This window comes from Alosa sapidissima, chromosome 15 (assembly GCF_018492685.1).
Source record: "Alosa sapidissima isolate fAloSap1 chromosome 15, fAloSap1.pri, whole genome shotgun sequence".
NCBI classification, from domain to species: domain Eukaryota; kingdom Metazoa; phylum Chordata; class Actinopteri; order Clupeiformes; family Clupeidae; genus Alosa; species Alosa sapidissima.
This window is the reverse complement of record NC_055971.1, coordinates 957361-981230: the sequence shown is the minus strand read 5'-3', so window position 1 is coordinate 981230 and position 23870 is coordinate 957361. Positions and strand designations below refer to the sequence as shown.

Sequence of the window (23870 nt, the reverse complement as noted above, 5' to 3'; positions counted from 1 at the left end):
GGCACTGAGTCTAATAGAACGATTTTTCAGTTGGTCCCCCCAGTACTGCGCAGACTCACACTTAACTTTGTGACATTAGCCATCGAACTGAATCTTGTAACTCATATGATAGATACACAGAAATTCTTCTCACACTTCCTTCGTCTTCAAAGTTAAACATTTATTAGAGGGCATGAAAATGCACTCTACTGTTATCCGATTTCTTCTTCTTATTTTTCTTCTACGTTTGTGCGTTTAATTCAGCTTCAACCGTTTGACGTAGAAACTTCGTTCAAACTGTGTTGCGTAGGTCTTACTTAGGTGACTTCAGCTATGTATTTTTCAACTTTGTAACAAATACTTTTTGAACTATTAATTAAAAACTACTAAAAATTTCCCCATAGACTTAACATTGGCGATTATGACATCACAGTAGGGCACTTAGAATCCTATGCCAAGTGTTCTGGCCACCTCCAGCAATTGTCTGTCTCAGGCTTTAAGCATACAATCTGGCTTTATTAACCCTTAACCCTTAAAGGAGTACCGTCACGGGAATGTTGAGAAATTAACGTTCTAAAGAATATCTGGGTTCATTGAATTCAACATAGAATTTTAGAACCTTCAATTGTTGCGGAACTTAGAACGTTCAAAAACCTACCCCTTTAAGGGTTAAGACTACAGATCCTGTTTAACTGCTTCCTCTGCCCACAACTGTTTCAAAATAAAAGTCTCCACTACAATAATTCCCTATTAAATAATTTGACCATTTAAACTATCCAACTGTCAGTTATCATCAACTATGCCTCTAGCCTACTATATTAAACCACCACCTACCTAGCAACCAATTTAGCAACCATTGAAATTAAGCATCTATGTCAGTTTCCATAGCAACCAACATGATTATACTAGCAAACCACTGTAGTAACTCCTTTATTTCTGATGGTAGCTACCATGGACACCCTAGCAACAACCTAGAAACGACTTCAAGTACCCTAGCAACAGCCTAGCAACCACATTCACAGTTAAAACCTAGCAACCAACATTAACTTAGCAACCAGCATAGCAACCACCATAACTACTCTAGCAACAGTCAGTTGTCATCAACTTTGACTCCCGTCAACTGTTTCCTCTCCCCACAACTATTTCAAAGTAAAACTCCTCACTACAATAATTACATTTTAAATAATTTAACAATTTTAACTATCCAACTATTTAACTGTTCAGCCTTTCAAACTGTCAGTTGTCATCAACTATGACTCCCGCCAACTGTTTCCTCTGCCCACAACTTCAACTTCAAAATAAGTCCTCAATACAATAATTTGCTATAAAATAATTTAACTATTTAACTGTTCGGCCATTCCAACTGTAAGCTGTCATCAATTATGGCTCCCCGCCAGCTTTTTTCTCTATCTGACCTCCATCTTTTTACTTAGATTATATTTTAGACAATATTCAACAATATTTCATTCAGCAGCCATTTTTGCATTTTCATGCACTCGTAATTCCCTGGAATTACATTTTCTAGTTTATGTATTATTATTATCATCCTTACATATTTTCACTGCATTTCTTACTTCCAGTAACTATATGCATGTGACAATAAACTTCCTTGTATCCTTGTACAAGTGATACCAAGTCGTGTTAATGTTGAAGCTACCACACATGATCATCTTCAAAAACAGTCATGCTAAAACAAAACAAAAAAGTTATAGCCTTGAAGCTAATGTTCTTTCCACTTTTCCGACCTACGGTCAATCCATCGAAAACCACTGAAATGATTATCGTTAGTGCCGTTTTTCATTAGGTTTACTTGCCTCTATGCAATGCTGTACTTAAACATACAATGCTATAGGCTACATAGCTTTGTTCATGAGTTTCCGTGCTGGCTGGACTGAGCTTCTTATCCAAACAGTACGGTTATCCCCCTACGGTGCGTTAGCTTCACTACAACCGGACATGCTAAACATTCTTCTTACGGGAACCTAACGTTACGTACGAGGTAGTCGAGTCTTGTTTTGCCTTTTATTGTTTATGTAGATTACACAGAATCTACAATATCGGCACAGGATATATGTTATATGAAGTAATGGTATTTAAAAAAAATCCTAAAATGAACTAGACTGCATTTCCGGCGGGAACTGCGAAAGTGTGCTTGCCCTGGTCCGGTCACCAACGTGAGCAGACAGTGACATACGCTATGCTGAACCTGGCTTGATCCAAGCATTGCCTTTCAGTGTTGGAGCAGTAGCAATACCTCCTAATTTTTTCACAAAAAGTAATTCACGAAGCATTTTAGACCTAAAAGTAGCACCTAAGTCTGGGACAGCTTAAGTCGAGAAGACTCCTAACTCACTAAGACCTATTCATAAACAGCTTTTTTGTGGCATTTTACGTTGCGATGTTTTGAAATGCGTAGCCTATGTGCAACAGGAGCTTCCAATCGCGAGGGAACAATTTTGCATTCATTAAAGGGATGCAATAACGCCACCAACAACAACCAAAACTACTCATTGTTAACATGTAAATGAAATGTAACGTTTCATTGTGAATCAAATTAAAATGTTCTCCTTTTTGGATATGGTGACAGATTCATTTAATAATGTTGCAAAGGTAGGCTACTGCATCAATCCATAGGCCTATGTTTCATTAGGCTACTAGGCTATTTGTTTTGCCTTACTCTTTATTCATTTAGGCTAGGCCTTTTTATTCAGTTATTAATCATCTTCCGTCCTTCGCACTACTTGTGTAGAGCACGCATTCTCCGACCTGTCACCTGTCAGTCATCATCGGAAGAGAGGTGTTTGGAATTCCCGCGTTACAATCGTCAGCCAATCAAGGTGGTCACTTCAGTCAAGCTCGTGCATGAGTAATGACGTCATCCATAGCCACGAAGACTCACTCCTAGTTTAGGAGTTGTCTGAAAGGCTTTGTGAATAACTTTTAAGAGAAAACTCCAAGCTAAAATCTTTAAGTGCGATTTAGGAGTAGCCTACTCCTAGTAGTAAGATAAAAGCCTTTGTGAATAGCCTACGGCCCCAGTTATTCATCATCTTCCGTCCTTGTGTAGCGCAACCTGTCACCTGTCACCAAGCGGCAACATTCTAATCTGAACAATGAAGCCTACCCGGAAGTTCGAAAAACTGCAATACATCGAAAATCCGCTAGGGACTGGTCCCATAAGCGAGCAAATGTCCATAGACTCCCATGTTAAAATGTCCGTTTTCACAGCGTAAATACATGTTTTTAAAGCCTGGTCCCATGGACTTTTATTGTACTTTTCGGTAGTTTCCCAGTGCCTGACAACTGTGAGGGGGGTGAATTTTTTTCTAACTCATTAGTTTAGATCACATTTAGATATAAAATATATGAATAATTAAGGGCGTGGTCGGCTTGATTGACGGCTGACGTCGAGGCATACAGCAGCAGACGTTGCCAGCTGAGTGGAAAGTGGAAACCCTGAAACTTTGACGTCTCAGCCATGATTATACCCAAAGTTACCACATCCTTTCTGAACATCTTTATTCAAAAAGCTGACATAAAATGGTTTGCTAAGCTATTAATTGAAGCCTACTAACCGACACTTTCAGAAGACTTCGTTCCAGTTTTTTCAGGTAAGTGACATTCATTCCACTACTATTTCACGTAGCACTAGAGATGTTAGCATTATTTAGCATCGAGTGGGCACTAACGTTAGCGTCATATCGCCTCAAATAAGTTAATGTCGAAAATGATGACCGAATGGCAGAAGCACACACATACATTTAGTTAACTTGATACAGTTAACGTTAGTGAAAACCATTGTGCTCCCGTTATGAGTTAGCTTAACGTTGGTCATACTAGCCAGGTGCGAGTCAATGAACAGACAGCTCTAAAGTTAACGTTAGTTCACAAACATACTGGGGCAACAAAGCATGTTCTCGTCAAAAAACCTTTTGTAAATACGCTCTGTGGGAATGCTTAGTCCATTGACAATTTATACAGTCTTTGGGTTGTCAAAAAAACTTCAGCCGAAGCATTAAAAGGCTTGTTGTCGGCTAGCTGAGGCAAAATTGTGAACCGCTATGAACCATTGACCGTATACTTTGAACATGGAGCTGTGATAACAAGCGATAGTTATAACTGACGTTTGAAACTCTTATTGATGCCATTTATTTGTTAAACACAAATTTGAACTAACACTTCTTGTCTATGCAAAGTTTCCCTGTAGGTAATCCAGACAGGCTGGGTGCTGGAGAGGGCTCTGGACTCCTAACTTCAGTTCTCGTCTGTGCAGTCGACACTCAGAAGCATCACTTCAGCACTGATTCCATGGTACTTACCCAGGACAGGACCCATGGACATTTTTCATACATTTAATCAACCTACTGGTTGTATATTCCAGACATGGTTACCATATACTGAACAAACATGAATGCATTTCAGACATTTAGAGTGGCCTTTTATTTTGAGCAGTCCAGGGCGTATCTGTGCAATAACTATCAAAATAATTTATCATTAGCATCTTTTGATAAGTCACACACGGAAAGTAGTTGTATTATGCCTTCAAATCAGCAGGTTTTGGTTGGATACAGATTGCATAATTAAACAATATGGCACCAGTGGCTGGCTACTGTTTGACTGGACCTTGGCCTAACTGTTAATAACTACCTCAATAGGGTGTAGATATGAGCTTACACTGTTTCACTGAAAACACAAAAATACAAGAAATATTTATTCTACATTACTTTAAATACACCACATTTGTTTTTGCTTATTGCCCGCGTAAACAGGGCATGTGCAATAGTTGAATACGCGTGTCCTGTCCCCATTCAGCTAAGTTTTCTGTGAGTTGTTGTTCATTATAAATATTGGGAGTCTGCAAACCTTACTTCGTTGTTGTCATATATTGCCTCCACAGTCTATGATTGCCACATAAAAAATATTTTTTAGCTTAATTTGTGAGCACTTGTTCATAGTTTACAGTAAGTTCAAGGATGTGACATATACCAATATTTCTGTTTTCAGATCTGGAACATTTTGAAATCCTACCAGATGGGGCAGAAGTCATTGAGCAGTGGCAGCTTCTGATTTCAAGGACTTTGTTCACCTTTATTTACAGCATTTGCATCTGTGTCTTTAAAGTGATCTAATATGTATTGACTATGTACTAGCTTAGTACATATTAGTTTTTGTTATTTTAGTTTCACAAAGTCAGTGGTTACCTGTAATGCTCAAGATATACAAGTAAAAAATCACCTTTACTTCTGCATCTGGGTCTTCAATTCAACCTACTGACTGAAGCTGACGGATTTGTATAAATGTTTTTGAAAGCACAGGCAAATTGGTTTGGCATGAGTTTTAATGTAATTAACAGTTCAGAAAAGTTCCATAAACATTTCCAAGATCGCAGTTCAGTGCCATCAACAGTAAGTTTGCTTTCTGATATTTAAAGAACAGAAATGGGTTTGGCATAAGTAAAGGGTAGGTGTAACAGTCCATCAATAGACATAAAGTACTGTATAGTCTCAATGGGTTCAATATCACCACACCCCAGCCAAACCACTTCACCTGGACCTCTAGTCCCAGGTTAGAGCCCATGGACCTCCTTGCCGCCTCCTCCCCATGGCGAACTGCCAAAATAGAAAGGTAAACTTTTCATTAGTACCTATATATCTTACAAGATAATACAATAACGCAAACCAACACTACTTGTTGTAATCAACAAAAGTACAGTTATTGTACAATGCTGTAGTACTATTGTGCGATTTGAAATGGGTCTTCAGTGACAAACTACACTAATATTGGCATTGTTATGCCAAACACCGGACACTGTAACTGGATTTAACGTTTTGATAATAGCCTGACAAGAAGGGGAAATAAGGAAAGCTAACCGAACATGAACGCTGGATCGTGAAATGGCCACCGATGAGAAATTTCAATGTCATCTTAGACCAAGCTACCACTGACAACTTTAGAGCAATATAGCGATTTCAAAACGTGATATTAAGAGTTAATCAAAATGAATTCATGATGTACAAGTTAACTAATACCCTACTACGATTTTGTTATCAATTCACACCTCACGTTGACAGAATACAGCGAGCTGGCTGATGTTATCGTAAATTATTTAACGTTACAATGATGGCTGCCACTGAGGATATGAGATGCTAACGTTAATCACAAAACAATAAAGGCAAAGATACATTTTTGTCAGTATGAGTTGCTGAACCTGTAACGCTAAACTGCTAAATTACTCTACGTTATTTTACCGTAACTTCAGCAAGGGAGGGATAGCTAACGTTAGTTTATTTTACCTAGAAGCTAGAATCTGCAAACTCAACTCTTCATTCTCAACTTTTCAACCGTTCACCCGAATACCTTTCAGCATACAAAATTAAAAAGTGTCTGAACATGGCATTAAGAAACATACATGAACTTCACGTTAGCAGATCAAACTTACCAGCAAATTATGTTACAGCAACGTCTGTGACAGTCTATCTTGTAGGCCTAACGTTACAGATAGCTTAGCTGAGGCTGCTCGGCTGACGACGAGGCGGGTTCACCGGCTTGCTCAGGAGGTGGGCGGGGTTAGGATTTCCCAAGGTTTTCCAAGATGGCGCCGCCCATACCCCCCATAAACGGCTCCTGTCACTCATCATCGTAAGGGAGGTGTTTGGAATCATGCTCGCGTTACAATCATCAGCCAATCAGCCAATCAAGGTGGTCACGCTTGCCCATTTACCCAAATTAATGGTCGAATATTACTGATGATCATTGTTATTCAAGAATATGCAGTGTGCGTAGGGTACCAAAAACATCTTGCTCGTAAAAAAGCATCATAACGCACATTCTGGCGGGTCTGTTATTTACTGTAGGCTGCGCAAACCACATGCCTTTATTTTGGGCAAGCCTGCATTCATTCATTCATTCATTCAACCTTTATTTATTCTCGGAGGTCATTGAGGGAAGCCCTCATTTTCAATGAAGCCGAGATTACAGAAGCGAAGCGCTCCACAAACAAGACAACATTCGAGGCCTTCTGTTGAAGAATTTTATATAAAGCCTGCGCTGACAGTAATCCTCCTGCCCCTGATAGGCCTACCACAGCTGTGGATAGTGTGGAATGTTCAAGTAATAACACAATCCAATGTGTGTCTCAATTGTCCCCCGCTGACCACCTCACACATTTCTCTACATTTTGCAACGAACTTACATGACACAATGCCATAAAATATGCCAGTTTTAGGACACCGAATAATGTTTGTAAAGCTGTGTCATGCAATAGCATGACTTATGCTTATAGTTCTATTCCAACGTTGATTTCTACCCAACGTATAGTAAAAAGAAAAGACAAATTTAAAACTAGAAACCTAACAAATATTCTTTCCATACCTCAGCATATTCCTCAAAAGCCAGAGGCATTTTCAGCTAACATGGGTTTACTAAATATAGGTGCACTTACTACCAAAACCTTTGCAATCAATGATTTTATTAGTGAAAAAAAATTGGATTTTCTGTTTCTTGTTGAAACCTGGCTGACTTCAGACAGCGAAGCTGTTCTTGTTGAGACTTGTCCCCCAAATTATAATTTCTTCCACTCAATTAGACAAGGCAAACGAGGTGGTGGAATTGCCTCCATTCTCTCAAACAAATATAGTTGCACACGAGTCAACTTTGGCGAATTCGCTTCCTTTGAGTATATTGCCCTCACTCTGAAGGCTGACCCAGCTGTACTTCTATTAACCTTATACCGCCCTCCTAAACTATGGACTGGCTTTCTCGACCAGTTTTCTGAACTTATGTCGCTCATCATCACTAGCTATGATCGGATAATTGTAAATGGCGACTTCAATATTCATGTCAATAAGACAACTGATGCTAAAGCCAGTAAGTTCCTTAATGTGTTGGACAGTTTAGAGCTAAAGCAGCATGTTACAGGACCCACCCACAACCTTGGCAACACCCTCGATCTAGTCATTTCCAGAGGGATAGAAGTCACAGACTTATCAGTAAATGATATAAATATGTCTGATCATCATTGTGTATCTTTTAATATTGTACTACATACTCCAAAAATTCATCCCGAAATTGCAATCAAATCGCGACTCTTGGACATTAGAGCAGAACAGCAGTTCATAGCTCTTATAGACTCCATAAATTTAGATATTTTACATCATCCCATTGATCAAATGGTAGAGGCTCTCAATCGTGAATTAGGCGCTCTGCTTGACAGAGTGGCACCCTTAAAGACTAAAAAAAGGCCCTGTAGCAAACTGACACCTTGGATGAACGAAAATATCCATGATCTAAAAAGATCATGTAGGAAAGCTGAGAGAACATGGAGAAAAACTAAGTTACAGGTTCACCGTGCCATTCTAAAAGAAAAAATTGCAAATTATAATAGAGCTATTCGGAATGAGAGGAGGAACCACTTCTCTAAGGTAATTGCTGAAAACAGTGGAAACTCTAGGGTGTTGTTCTCTACCATTGATAGGCTATTGCATCAAACACCTTTTGATACACTAAGTCAGGCATCCTCTCTAAGATGCGAAGAATTTGCAGACTTCTTCAAAAACAAAGTCATTTCTATAAGGGAGGCTATTGGTAACACAAGTAATATGTTTGATAGTACACCCAAAAACAGCCCCCCAAAATTAAGGTCCTTTAGCACTATTACTCAATCTGAGCTTGGTAAAATTATAACTCAAACCGGCTCCTCAACATGTGTTTTAGATCCAATCCCTACTACATTCCTCAAAAAAGTATATGATGGCTTAGCTCCCTTTTTTCTCAAGGTAATAAATACCTCATTAGAAACAGGTATATTTCCAACTGCTTTTAAAACCGCTGTTGTGAAACCTTTACTTAAAAAGTCAAATCTTGACCATACCAATCTGAGCAACTACAGGCCTATATCAAATCTATCGTTTTTGAGCAAAGTACTTGAAAAAGTTGTTTGTAATCAGTTAAATACCTTCCTCAACGAAAACAGTATCCTTGAAAAATTCCAATCAGGTTTTAGATCAAATCACAGCACAGAAACGGCTCTAGTAAAAATAGTCAATGATCTCAGACTAGCTACCGACTCAAACAAAGTCTCAATCCTTATTCTTCTGGATTTGAGTGCGGCATTTGACACCATTGATCATAGCATCCTAATTCACCGCCTTGCGAAGTGGGTGGGTCTCTCTGATAATGCTCTAAACTGGTTTCAAACCTACATTACTGGCAGAGATTTTTATATCAGTCTAGGAGATCATGTATCTGAAAAACATGACTTGCCTTTTGGTGTGGCCCAGGGGAGCTGCCTTGGTCCCCTGCTATTTTCTCTATATATGCTTCCATTGGGAAACGTCATAAGTCAACATAATGTAAACTTCCACAGCTACGCAGATGATACCCAATTGTATCTTTCTGTTGAGCCAACTAACCCAGATGGCCTTTGCTCCCTCACTGCATGCCTAACCTCCATTAATCAGTGGATGAGCAAAAACTTTTTGAAACTAAATGATGACAAAACAGAGGTACTTCTGGTTGGACCAAAACTAAAGCGAGATATTATTCTTAGTAATCTGGGGAACTTGGCACACCAGGTCAAACCAAAAGTAACAAGCCTCGGTGTCATCTTAGATGCAGAGTTAAGTTTTAAGCCCCATATCAGTAAAGTTACTCAGACAGCCTATTTCCACTTGAGAAACATTGCCAAAGTGCGGCCCTTTTTAACTCAACAAGATGCAGAAAAACTAATTCACGCCTTTATCACTAGCAGGTTAGACTACTGCAATGCACTTTTCACTGGTCTTCCCAAAAAACATCTAAAGAAATTGGCACTCATACAGAACTCTGCGGCTAGACTTTTAACTAAGACTAAGAAGAGAGAACACATCACCCCTGTGTTGGCTGAACTGCACTGGCTCCCTATTTCCTATAGAATTGATTTTAAGGTTATGTTAATTACTTACAAAGCTCTGAATGGCATAGCACCTTCATATATCTCTGAGCTTTTAATATCTTATCAACCACAAAGGAAACTTAGATCATCCAATTCTAATCTTTTAATCGTACCCAAAGTGCTCCACAAACAAAGTGGAGAAGCTGCGTTTATCCATTATGCCCCCAAACTATGGAACACCCTGCCTCTGTACATCAAGCAGGCGAGTTCAGTAAATATTTTTAAAAAAGATCTGAAAACATACCTGTACAGGAAAGCTTTTAGTTAACTCATCTTATCCTGTAGACTACATTTTCAGATTATTCTACATCTGCTACTATTGGAGGGCGCAGCCAGCCAGAAGCAGATGGGCTCCCCCTATTAAGTCAGGTTCTGCTCAAGGTTTCTTCCTGGAATATGGGAGTTTTTCCTTGCCACAGTTGCCATATGGCGTGCTTGTGGGGGGTAAGAGGGTTAAGGCTGCCAGTCTTATGACGTCATTTTCTATATTTTTGATATGTTGCTGAGCATATCATAAACAGCAAAGAAAAGTGATTGATAATGACTGACTGACTACTATTGTGTTACATGCTTCAAATGTAAAGCACTTTGAGCTGCATTCTGTGTATGAAAGGTGCTATACAAATAAAGCTTTATTATTATTATTATTATTATTATTGTAATGATACCAGGTAGGCCAGGTATTGTCGAAGGTGCATGGTGAAGTAAAATTCTTACTTTGGAAAACAAACATTTGCCGATATCATCGCCGATCATCAGAATATTGCAACAGATTCTGTGTTCTGGACTGCAGGTAACTTGTTAAGCCAGTGGTTCTCAAACTTTTATTTCATTCCCCACTTTGATCAAGGGGCATGACTGATGATAGTGGAGATAACGTGTTATCCCGAGGCTTTTGCAAGTCAGCATCTTCGACGGTAGTCTATTAAAAATATAAGTTTTCGATGTCCCAAACGGAGAGCCATACTTTATTGTTTTTAACGATCTCTATGCTACTCACAAAAATGTAGGCATGGGGACATGATGAAGTAGGCTATCCAACTGTCGTGTGTTAAATTATTGTGATTACGAGCCAGTGGTTTTCAAACATTATGCGTGACTCGGACATCTAACTAAATGCAACAGGCTCATATCGTCTTCGCATTCACAAAATGAGGACCAGTGTTTTGTCAAATTGCAAATAGCTATTCGTTTTAACTATTTTTTTATGATAGTATGAAGTGCTTTTTGTATAGGCTACTATCTTAATCTTGGAATATAGGGAGGGAAGTGGCGCGTCTGCAGTCAGCCAAATATGAATGTAATTCTGCGGCATAAAGCAGATGTATTTGTTTATTGTACAGAAAAATAAAAATGACATGTCAAGCAGTCAATTGACTACATTGCAGTCAAGAAGTAGGGCAAATTAATTTACGAAACCAAAACGTGGGTCATAGTTGTCTAAGCCTCTATTGCGTAGCCTGTTAAAAACGTCGCCAGATGGTATTAAATCGGCAACAACATTGTTTTCTGCAGAAGCCTACCCAAGGCTACAGATTAATTCTGAACAGTTATTTCTCTACTGGCTCAATTATCACACCACTGTTTTGATTTGCGTAGTTGCGTTAACCCCAACACTGACAATAATGTAGACAGCAAATTTCGATTTCGATTTTCGTTACCACCGTGTAGTCAAGCCTTAAGCCATACCCAAGTAGCCTAAATCGAGGTAATGTTTAATTATGCATGATTTATTTTGTTATTGAATTCGTAGGCTGGGATTACTCTCGGCAAGTCCCCTTCAGGCACAGGGTTAGCATGCAGTATGCTACTCATCGCATGAACAGCCCACGGCCCTGCCTCACCTAGAATTCCTATCTCAGGCGGTACAGAACGCGAATCTACCTCGGCACAAGTCTCTACTAAATTGTACATGAGCCTACCGGTCTCGTCGCCACAGCGACCACGTATCCGTGTGGGACCCAGGACCTTGACTGTATCAAGCACATGACTCACAAGATCGTCGGTGACATCCAATGGCACTCTGCTAAGTAAAATAGCATGAGACAACTCCACATTCTGCTCACAGCTCCACTCAACAGCCTGACTAAGGTCCATGTTGAGTGCCTCAGGTAGGATAACAATAGCTAAAACAAAAACTACTAATAATTTACAAACAACCTACTGGTTTAGGTAAAACAGGAAAATCCGGTGCCTCCAAAATGTAACCCCTTCTTAACGGGTGTGTGCACAGGCACTATTACAATACATAAACAATTAATTAAATGGCGCAAACAGGATCCTGAAGGTCTCAGCGGTGGAATGGTGAGCTGGCTGAGATTCCTGAATACCAGTAGGCTAACAATTACAGACAATAAATTCAATTGAATAGCGCGGTGCCTCCACTGTAAAAATACTACACTTACCGTATAGCTCGTGTATAGTGTATTCCTACAGAATTTAAATAATCAATGTGAAAATAATAAGACTACCCAGACAGCAAACGGACTACGAAACGCATCCGCCGCGGAGGTACGGTGAACTCCGGAACGGATCCAGAAATCGGATCCGAAACTGTGTCCACTTGCACACCGTGGCGTATCCGCCGCGATGCCGGCTCGCGGATCCGATCAGACACCGCGGCGGTCCCATTGCGTATCCGTACATAAATGGATACATCCGCCCCGGTTTCGCTTTGGATCCGCGAATGAGCCACAGATCCGCTCCGGGTCCGTTTTGGACCCGGTCATATGAGAGGCATCCGCCGCGGAATCATTTCGGACCCGCTAATCATCCGTCCCGGATACGTTTAGGATCCGTTCATGAAGCAGTTCATTTCATGGCCAAAAACTAGCTACTAGGCCTACTACAGAAATATATAGCTTAACCTATCTGGCCAACACCTAGACTGCACTACAAAAAATAGGTTTTAATGTAAAGTATTGTACCAACCAATATGACAAATATAATACAAATGACTTAATGCATTCAGTTTAAGACGAAGTCAAAATCTATCATGTGAAGCACATTGTGATTTTACAGCCAAATGCCTTCATTGTGAAACAGCAAGTATGAAAATAGGGGTTTTACTAGCAGTAGGCTACATCAATTCAGCTCTGCTACACTACAATAGCCTACAAGTTATCCATCAGTTACAAACTGTAAATCCTTTATGCAATTGCTAACTGTCCAATTGTGGAAACTTGTCTCAATGCTCCTCACCGCACCTCAATGCTCAATGAAAGAGGTCATCGTAGACACCAAATACATTGAACAGGTATTAGAGGTAAAATGAAATGCAACCATAAAGTGTCAAACTTTTTTTTATTATTTAATGAATATTAAGAACATGTTCCAAAACACAGATAACCTTCATACCAGACCACTGTTTTTCTTAGTGGGCAATAACAGTAACCTGATTTTTTTGGGTAGAGTTGCTGACAGTTAAGACTCCGACTTGAGCTTTTCCTGTTTGTTGGCTGGTTGAACCACTGACTCTCTCACAGCATCTGTAATCATAGAAGCATAACAAAATGAGTTGTTATACATAACTACCTACTTTTAAACGGAATGTCTGCTACATGAATATAAAGCCACCGCCGCCAGCAGGCTGCTATCGGCTCTGTCTAACTGTGACAAAATCTACCACCTGTAAGGCCTGGGCTACACCGAGTCCGCAAGTGAAGCACTCGGTTCGCAGAGCGTAAAAATAGTTTAAGAAGACTAATCCAATGTTTTTAAACATACTGTACGCCATCACGTCTGGTGTAACCAGTTCCATTGACTACAGCGGAAGCCAATTGTTGCAACAGATGCTCTGCAAACTGAATGCTTCAGTTACGTGCGCAGTGTAGCCTTCCTGTAAGTGTGATGAGGAGTTATGGAACTGACCACATTTTGGCAAAGACCTGTTCCCTTAAAATACAAAAAAGGCATCAGAAAAGCAGTTCCCAGACACAACTACTTGTTAGTTACACAGTCCAGCATTTGGGGGTATTAGAAATGAGGTATTTATCAAAGCTGACAAAAGCATTTTATATGTTGAGATTTACCTGCAATTCATCCTGAACCGGTATCAGCAGTTGCAGAGGTCTGTAGTAATTTCTCTTCTAAAACAAAAATATGTGCATTTCATTAGAGCGCTTTTGAAGTAGGTGGATTTTATTACAGAAGACAAGCATATTTTTGTATGTTGAGATTTACTGTACATTCAATTAATCCTGAACTGATAAAGGCAGTTACAAAAGTATGTGGTCCTTTTATTATTATTATTATTATTATTTTTTTTTTTTTAAGTGTGGACCAAAAGTCAAATAAATCAAATGCAAAACTGTATAGCTTACTTTACTTGGCTGGCAGGCCAGGATGAGAAAGGGTAGACCCCCAAACCAGACTGGAGCCACTGGTGAATGACCTGTAACACAGATGTAGAACATAAACATACATTACTTTTATCATCAGAAAGAAACTGCCAAATATGTAACATTACCAATCTTACACTCCATTAAAAAATTAGCTTTATATCGGGATCCAGAGAGTGGGATGCTTATCATTTTATCTCATAGTTCCGTTGAAAATTGTCTGACCTGTGACAAGGCAATGATACTTGACCGGTAGAAAGACCTCCGCTCCACAATGAAGCATGTAAAGATGTGAAAAAGCAGTTATAAGAGGCAAAAACACATTAAGGAATGTGCATTTACATCAAGTCAAATACTGCCCTTTCTCGTTAAATCTTACTCCAAGAAACATTCCTCATCACTCAATGAACTCGTTGACGGCGTTATGTCCACATAAAACAAATAGCTTCGGGATTTGTGGCCTTATATTAAATAAAAGTTAGCAAAAGCCCGGTTTTGGAACCAGGAAACGTCTGCAAAAACTGACTTTTTATATCGGCTGATCGAAAATCCTTCCCTGCTTATTTTGTGCAGCCACATAGCAGAGCCCATAGTAGGCCAGTTAGCCGACTTCTCGCTAACTTTTACAAAATATAAGGGCACTAATCCCGAAGCAGTTTGTTTTAAGTATAAATATTGTCAACAAAGTTCAAAACGTCCATTTTTGGAACCAACAAACACATCTGAGCATGCACGACTCACATCGGGCTATGACAGGGAAAATAATTAGCTTATCAGCTGCTAACATTCAAGTTATCCAAGACAGGTAACGTTAACCAATGTGAAATCAGCCCCCTACCAGAACGAAATGATGTTTATCCAAAGTAGCCTAGGTTTTCTTAAGGACAGCGCCCGAGTCCATGATCAATAAGAAAAAACGAGTTTTCCTGTTAACATTATCGTTAGCCAACAAGCTAACGCTAGCTCACGCAAGCCAACTTTTGTTGTTTGCAGGCTAACACATGAAGTTAGCTTAGCTCATTTTAAACGCAATTTTGAGTTAAGTTATGAAACGTTAACAAAGCTCAAGTTAGACAGGATTTAGCCCTGTGAAAGGTGAGCTAAATTAACGTGCACAACCTAGAAACTAGCTGGTGTGTAACTTGGCAGCTAATATGAGCTAGCACTAAAAGCTAAAGCCATCAAGCTGGCCATTAACGTTACGTTATAACAAATTTCTAATTAGATTATATCAGTAAGCAAAGCTAGATAAGTAAGTAACTTGTGTTATGGAAGTACATTTTCACTGGATAGACTAGGTAACTTAAAAAATTAAGCATATAGGAGCATACTTACAGTGAGCCTTCAGACGCCGCCGTTTTCCACTCCATTAGCGAGAAAACTGAGGAAAGAGCCGTTAGCAGACTTGAGAGGGCGCGTTCGATATGCGCATTCGCACGGGGTCCGCCGCGGACCCACGGTTTGAGGGCGCGCTGGCGGAGTCTGATTGTGTTCTGTGCCCATAGCCAAATCGGAGGTTGACTGTCCGGCGGATCTGGCGGCTTGAGGGCGGGTCCGCCACAGACACCTTTGCTGTGTGGGTAGTGGTGAAGGTAGTTAAATGAATTGCCAATACACCCAAAGTATAATGAAATATAATAATCAAATATTTATTTAATAATAATTAGCCACGTAATAAAAGTGACAACCCAATAGCTGAGAAATGTCAGCGAGCGAACAATTCACTCAAGGGGAAAACCGAACGTAACCACGTAACCGCAACGTGATAGCAACATTGAAACCCATGTTGGAGGTCGCCAGAATGTTGTCAGGATGTTAAAAAAAAACAGCTCTGGGCGGATCTGCAGATGCAGTCCTCATTTGCCCACTCACTTGGTTTAAGAAGATCAGAGTGACATTTCACATTTGATTACACCATTTATTTAAATTCATTTAATTTGGGAGTTCCTGCCGATGACTTGATGTGCTGCTGCTGCTCCTCCTCCTCCTCCCCTCCTCCTCCTACTGCTGCTGCCGGGCCTGCAAGCAAAGAAGAAAACCTTTAGCTTTCAGGTAAGAGCTGCACTTTTTTTGAATTTGTGCAGACTGTCCCGAAGTTTTACTTACGTTTTATTGTGCTGCATACTCCGGGTTCCGAGCAGTGGCAGCTTCTCCTTCCCCTTCAAGTTGCTGCCTTCAAATTTAGTAGTGTGGGCTACAGAAAACAACATTTCAATTAAGAGAGGCACAACATACCCAACGTTTTCGGTCACCAACCATGAGAGAAAGGGTTCCACTTTCATCTCACACACACAGGCTACTAGCTCGTGTCTTAGAACATGCCAAACTAACGCCTTCTCTGGGGAGTCCGTTACTGCATATATCTCATATAAAATCATAGCACACCATCTACTAATTACACTTGTCATATTCAATAACATTCACATATCATATTAATATTAAAACACTAACATTACAGTACAGTAAAGTACAGTAACAAAGCAGTACAGTAAACGTAAATCTCCGATTGGTTTTTTATATCATTCAATTAGCTCAAAGTTATCCTAGCATGCTACATGCTAGCCCCATTCTAATGCAATTGCTGCTACGCGATGCTAATCACTCGCTAGCCTTAACAATCTTTGCTAGCAGATCAATTACTCACCGGCGTTCAAAAGAAGTGGATAAAGACGTGAAAACAATGAGGGAAGATTAAGGACAAAGTAGAAATAGTAAAACGACTTAAGACGTATTAAAAATGATTCACGATAGAAAGGTGTCAAGGAGTAAAAGGTTTTGATTCAAAGTCTATTCATTCAAGTGTAACGTTATTGAGTAGAACGTAAAATAAACGAATTCTGGTATCCAAGCAACACACTTGTCAAAATAAAAGCATTTGACTAGAAAATCGTATGTCCTTCTGGATTTTTAATTATTTTGTTATTTATTAATTTATGTACCTATTTATTTAACATTGGCATCTAATTTTGGGTTTAGTAACCAATGCTTAGGTGGGTTACACCTTCACCCCTCTCCATCGACTTTGTTTGTGCATGCACATAAAAATGTCAAAGCAAAATAAGATTTAGGTAAGCATAGACAATTACTCAACCTAATGTTACATCTAAAAGGGAAGCTCGAATTAACAATGTTTGGTCTCCTCATTGCCAATGCACAGGCTGCAGAGGGCAGCATGGTGGTACTCCTCACATCTGGTGTAGAGTAGAGTTACAGGCATAAAAACAAGATAAGTCAGAGACTTTCTAATGAGGAGACAGCACTCAAAAAATCCTCCATAGAAATGCATGCTGTTGTCTACACATATCCCACCCCTTCTTCGCCAAAATGTCGACATGTGTATACATTGAGCCAATCATGTGGTGTGATGTGACTACATCGAGCCAATTATGTGCTGTGTTGTGCAGACATTGTGCCACGAAGCCTTGTGCACGCGTATTTCTGCCGAATAGGATGCCCGATGAGTACCCAAAAAGCGTTGCAATATGACTGCCGAGTGGAGGGACTTGCCTAAAAGGACTTTGGAGCAGTCAAACTCAGCTAGCTAGACACAATTGTTCTTGTATAGCTGTCTATGCACACTTTTTCATTTCGCTTGATATTTTATTAAACTGTGAGTGTGTGAACAGAAAGTATTAAGACATTCTTACCTTTTTTCTTTTCCAGGGACCGAACTGAAGAGGGATCGATCCACCATTTTGGAGACAACCGGAGGCAACATTGATAACCCTGACTCAGTTGCGACAGCAGAACCAGCATCTCTACGGCTTAAGGACAACTTCAGCTTGATAGAAAACTTGCAACACTTAATTGACATATGAACTGATGTTGGATTGGCACCACTTAGCCTACTTGCTGATCGAATAATTTGGTGAATACAATAATAATTGAATTATAATTAAGCTGGTGTTGTAATGTAGAATTATTTTCTCATGCTATGATTTCATACAACATTTGGGTTCTATGGAATTATTTGTTTTCTTATTGGACAGGAGACGGCTATTCCCAAAAGTGGGAATATCCCAGGTCAATAGAATAATCTGGTGTTTTAAGGTTAATTAGTCGGCGGCAGAATTAATGTATTGAATCAACACAGCATTTGTGATCGCAGGGTTGTTATCTTCGCCACTCTGCCTCAGAACCTCGAGGTTACAGCCAAACAAAACACCTGTGATTATATCATTACCCAACACTCCTACTCACACAATTTCAAATTGCTTAACCTCTTTTCAGCCTTGGTAACTGAATACTAAAATTAAACTTAGGTTGATTGTCAGTTATCAGTCTTATCCTGTGGGTCATGTGCACTGCTGTTATTTTCTTATAACTTAATATAAAGCATAGTTTGGATTGGATTCTGATTAGCAGTCAGTGGTTTAGCTACTCTCCACCTCAGCCTCTCCAAGGTCTTTATGCTCTCTCCTGGTTGACCAATGCCTACCCTGCAACGTGGTTTGTTTGTACACATCACTTGAATTCATGAAACACATGAATTTTACTTCAAATGTTAATAGAAAGAATTGTCAGTGTGATTTATTGATGTGTTCCCTACATGCATTTAAAATAAATGATTAATCAATTCAGTATCTGAATATATTTGATTGCTATTTTTCAACTGGGTCAGAGTTTGTGGAAATTAGAAAATTGTAGTTCTGGATGGTAAACATTAATCTCAGTTTAGCATTATTTTTGTGGGGATGAGTCATCAGGTAGTAAATAAACAGTACAAACCAGTGGTCCATTTTTCTGGCTGGAAGATAGTTTGACTTAAAAAATAAATAAATAAATAATATCTCTGATTATTATTGCATTTGATATAACCTCAGCTAACAATTGGTGTTGGGAAACGGCAACATTGCTAAATGACCATAGGGCCACGTTGCTCAAGTCACCAAATGGCAACGTTACCAAATGACCATAGCACCACGTTGCGGCCACGTTATTTAGACCACTAAATGGCAACGTTGCCAAATGACCATAGGGCCACGTTGCTCAAGTCACCAAATGGCAACGTTACCAAATGACCATAGCACCACGTTGCGGCCACGTTATTTACACCACCAAATGGCAACGTTACCAAATGACCGTAGGGCCACGTTATGGCCACGTTGCTCAAGTCACCAAATGGCAACGTTACCAAATGACCAAAGCGCCACGTTGCGGCCACGTTATTTACACCACCAAATGGCAACGTTACCAAATTACCATAGGGCCACGTTATGGCCACGTTGCTCAAGTCACCAAATGGCAACGTTACCAAATGACCATAGGGCCACGTTATTTACACCACCAAACGGCAACATTACCAACTGACCTTAGCGCTACGTTGTGGCAACGTTGCTCAAGTCACCAAATGGCCACTTCATAGTGGCAACGTTGTGGCCACATAGCAGGAAGGTTGCCAGAATGTTAGTTGGCCGTGACCAACTGGCAACTTATAGGCAACGTGGCTGTTTAGTTGTGTGTTAGCTGGGTCGCCGGTGATCCAAGCAGAGACGAGAACGTGTGTGTGTGTCAGTGTAAGTGCAGTTGACGTTACTCACGACCGATCACTCAGAACCGGGAGATTCCGCTCAGTCCTGACACAGAGGAATCGGAGGCAGCTATGTCCCAGCTAGCCGAGGATGCGACTCCGGTGGAGGATATTGCTGCAGTCAGCCTGCAGTGCACACCTCAACAGCAGCAGCGGGTAGTTGGCGGTTGGCACTCCGGTGGGCTCAGCACCGGAGGCAAAACGCAGTCGTCCTTAGGAGGTCTGGCTCCGGTGGGCCCAGCACCGAAGCACAAATCGAGTCCGTCTCCGAAGGAGAATGCAACAGGAGCTAGCTAGCAGGTCAGCTACCCAGGTCAGGATAGCTTCAGCTACAATAGCACTCATAGATATATGAATAGCACTGAACAAATAGCTAGCTAGACAAATAATAGCAGACCGGTAACTTAAAAGAGAAGGGGTAAGCAAGTACGATGCGCTGATGTTACGGAGTAAGTGGGCCTATGAACTTGTCCAATGGTCTCCACAAACTACAGGCAGCAAAGTATCCTCTCTCTCTCCAGTGCAAACCCGGACCGTGACTGACGAGCCTTCTCCTCTCTGAGGAGATGGAACCTTCCCATTCCCCGCGATTTCGTGGGCATAAACAAATAACAAATAATCATTGGCTGCTTAAACAATTCAAATAAAAGCAAAACAAACAAAGACATTTGATTGGTGCACATGTATAGAATGTTGTAAATCACAGAAGCAAGTAAATTACAAAGCATTCTGGTACATGGAGTAAATTCATACAGTAACAAAAGGGTAGTACAAGGTTATTAAGCATACTGAAAAACGTCAATTTTGCAGGTGCTTACATACATATATTGAGTGCTTTATGTACCCATTAATCAACAGTGGTGCAACACAGGCTTTAAAGAAGGAGACTAACGTTGCATGGTCTTTACTGTCGCGGTGTTGGCACAGTGTAGTTTGCTGCTAGCATGTAGTCTAACATCTGCCTCTCCTCCGTGAAAAACACCAAACTCTCTTCTACACACTTTGGAGAATGCTTTCATCTCGTCGCTTAAGGCTTTGTCAATCCACGGGTACCTCCCCACCCACTCTTCCCGGTACCTGCATAGTCGCTTTTGCTTTTTAGCGGCGTGTTGTTGGGATTCCGGTACATCAGCCATGTCAAGGAATGAATGAAAATTAGCTAAAATCAGTGCATATTCGCGCCTAATTATAGAACGTCAAAAAAGAAACAAAGTAACCAGGGCTGCATCCAGACACTTAGCTGCCGTCGGGGGGTGCATGCAGTCGACTCAACCTCTCTACGGACCGTTTTTAATGTTTATCAGAAAATAATAAGTATTCTGATTTGAGTATAAATTTCGGAACAATTAGGGCCGGATTCTAGCCTAGAAATCTAGACGCGCCCCTAGCGGCATTAAAATGTAGGGTCTGGGCACTCACCGTTCGCAGTGCTCAGTCCGAGGGGCGGGATAATCAGTTGTCTTTCAAATTCCCTCTGCACGCAATAGGACAGCGGCAGCGCTATGAGTCCCATGCGTTTCCCACCAGCGGAGCTAGTTGGCTATTTCAAACGTTTGCCAACATAATAAAAGCTTAACTCGTGTCACACTGTTCGCCAGCAGCAACATCCATCTTATTTGTTTTCAAGTAGCAAGGAATTCAAGCCAAACCGTTGCAACTCTGGCATCAATCATTATGTTAAGCCCACCTAACGACTCTATACACGATTTCAATGGCCTGATTAGGTTTCGATTTCTGGAGCTCACAAGCCAACAGAGAGTTACTAGACTAGCCCTGGCAGCAAATTAATTTGCTGCCGCTAGGGGCGCGTCTAGATTTCTAGGCTAACAGATACGTGCAGAGCGAAATCTTACGTATGCAGAGGCAACTAAAGTGGTCAACGAACAGAAGATAGAAAAGCTCTGTAGTGAGTTATATGCAGGAAAGGGGTAGATTATTATGTGGTAGAACTCAATACAGAAAAATTGGTACTGTTTGTAGCATATGTGATCAATTGTTCTGAACAAGCAAAAACAAAAACTGAAAAAATAAAGATAATAATGAAAGCGGCATGTAAGTTTTTGTTCAAGGTGAGGTGAGTGAGGGAACATTGCATGCAGCTCTAGATCCACCATGTTAATTTTGCAATGGAATGCCAGGAGTCTTGTATTGTATTGTATACATCCAGGACACTTGGCTTAAGTCTGTTTTAGACTTTGTGATAAAGGGGTATATAAGTTTAAGAAGGGATAGATTAGAGCAGCGGTCCCCAACCACCGGGCCGCAGGACATTCCTAACCGGGCCGTAGCCTACGACATGAGTTAAAAAAAAAATGCATGCAAGCTAAACTAAATTTAATCACAGTAATGTCACGTTTTTACATGGCATAGGCCTATATGCAGTTGTTTGATTGCACGCATGTTTGCATTTTGCAAGGTCTATTTTCTTACGTCTGTCTGTCCCGCCTTCAACACTTTTACATATTGCCTTCAGCGCTGCGCAGCCTCAGGTCAGCTCACTTCACTTGATCAGTTCTTGGCGAACGGTAGGGTCACACGAAGTTAGCTAAACTGCTAGAATGAGCAACAAAAAACAAGCATCTTTAGCAGGTCACTGGCCAGAGTGTTTGAGTTGCGAGAGCCGCTGCAGAGATTTCTTACAGAAAAAAAGTCACCGTTAGCTGCACATTTTAGTGATGAGGACTGGGTGTCAAAACTCGCTTACCTGTGTGACATATTCGGGTTGCTTATTGACCTCAACCTGTCACTCCAGGGGAGAATGGCGACTGTCTTTAAACTGGCAGATAAAGTCGCTGCATTTAAAGCCAAGCTTGATTTGTGGGGACGACGAGTGGACCGGGGTGTATTTGATATGTTCCAAACAGTAGTGGGGGTTTGGGGAGAGACTGAGGCAGGGCCCTTTCTCTCGCAGCTGGTGCGCGATCACCTTGTTGCGCTTTCAAATGAGTTTGAGCGTTAGCCTACTTCCCATCCTCCAAAGATCCACGGCAAACCAATGAGTGGATCCGCAACCCATTTGTCAATATCCCGAATAGTCCTAACTTGTCAGCGCAGGAGGAAGAGCAGTTGATCGAAATTGCAAATGACGGTGGTCTTAAGAGTGTGTATAAGGAAACCTCGCTGGTGGGTTTTTGGATCAAAACCAAAGCAGAATATCCCGAGATAGCCGTAAAAGCGCTGAAAACGTTTCCCACCATGTATCTATGCGAGGCCGGGTTTTCGGCAATGACTGCAAAGTTGCGCAATCGACTGGACATTTCAAACACACTGAGGGTGTCACTGTCTTCCATCACCCCCAGATGGAAGCTTCTTGTTGCAGGAAAACAAGCAGGGCTCCCACTGATTATATTCGTAATGCACGTTTAGTTCCCATGTTTTGTTCCCATATTTTGTTAAGCATGTTCACACTTATAGATGTAGCTTCAAGTTGTTTAATATTCATAGTTCATATTGTTCAATTTTCACTTCTTCAAGTTTACGTTTTTCACAAGAGATCATTACCTTCACTGTTCATACATAACTGGAGCTAGTTCTTTTCAAGTAATGCATGCACAACACATATGGAACCCCCGAACCCCCCCCCCCGGTCCGTGATAAAAAAAATAGGAATCAAACCGGTCCATGGTACATAAAAGGTTGGGGACCCCTGGATTAGAGGGAAATGGTGGAGGGTGTGCTATATTTATAAGACAAGGTTTACAATATAGAGAGTTAAGGAAGGGAAATGAGTGGGAGTTTATTGCAGTGGAGGTATGGACAAGTGAGGTAAGTGTTAACATAATTATACTGTTATTCCAAGGCATTTTATTACAGTGCATGGAAATGCACTGTACTGTTCTTCCTAGGCTTCTTCTTATTACAGTGCATGAAAATGCACTGTACTGTTATTCCAAGGCATTTTATTACAGACTGTACTGTTCTTCCTAGGCTTCTTATTCTTATGCTTCTTCTTATTACAGTGCATGAAAATGCACTGTACTGTTCTTCCTAGGCTTCTTCTTCTTATTACAGTGCATGAAAATGTACTGTACTGTTGTTCCTAGGCTTCTTCTTATTATAGTGCATGAAAATGCACTATACTGTTTTTCCA

General features: G+C 40.6%; 2 long non-coding RNA genes across 2 annotated transcripts; both read right to left on the bottom strand.

Moving 5' to 3' along the window:
- Nucleotides 1-13194: 13194 nt before the first annotated feature.
- LOC121683935 lies at nucleotides 13195-15541 on the bottom strand. Its single transcript, XR_006022956.1, has 4 exons — nucleotides 14476-15541; nucleotides 14233-14303; nucleotides 13942-13998; nucleotides 13195-13398 (listed from the first exon to the last, which is right to left on the bottom strand). It is a non-coding gene; the product is annotated as an uncharacterized LOC121683935 (long non-coding RNA).
- Nucleotides 15542-16152: 611 nt separating this feature from the next.
- LOC121683939 lies at nucleotides 16153-17053 on the bottom strand. The gene is made up of 3 exons (XR_006022961.1): nucleotides 16895-17053; nucleotides 16357-16444; nucleotides 16153-16269 (listed from the first exon to the last, which is right to left on the bottom strand). It is a non-coding gene; the product is annotated as an uncharacterized LOC121683939 (long non-coding RNA).
- Nucleotides 17054-23870: the final 6817 nt, after the last annotated feature.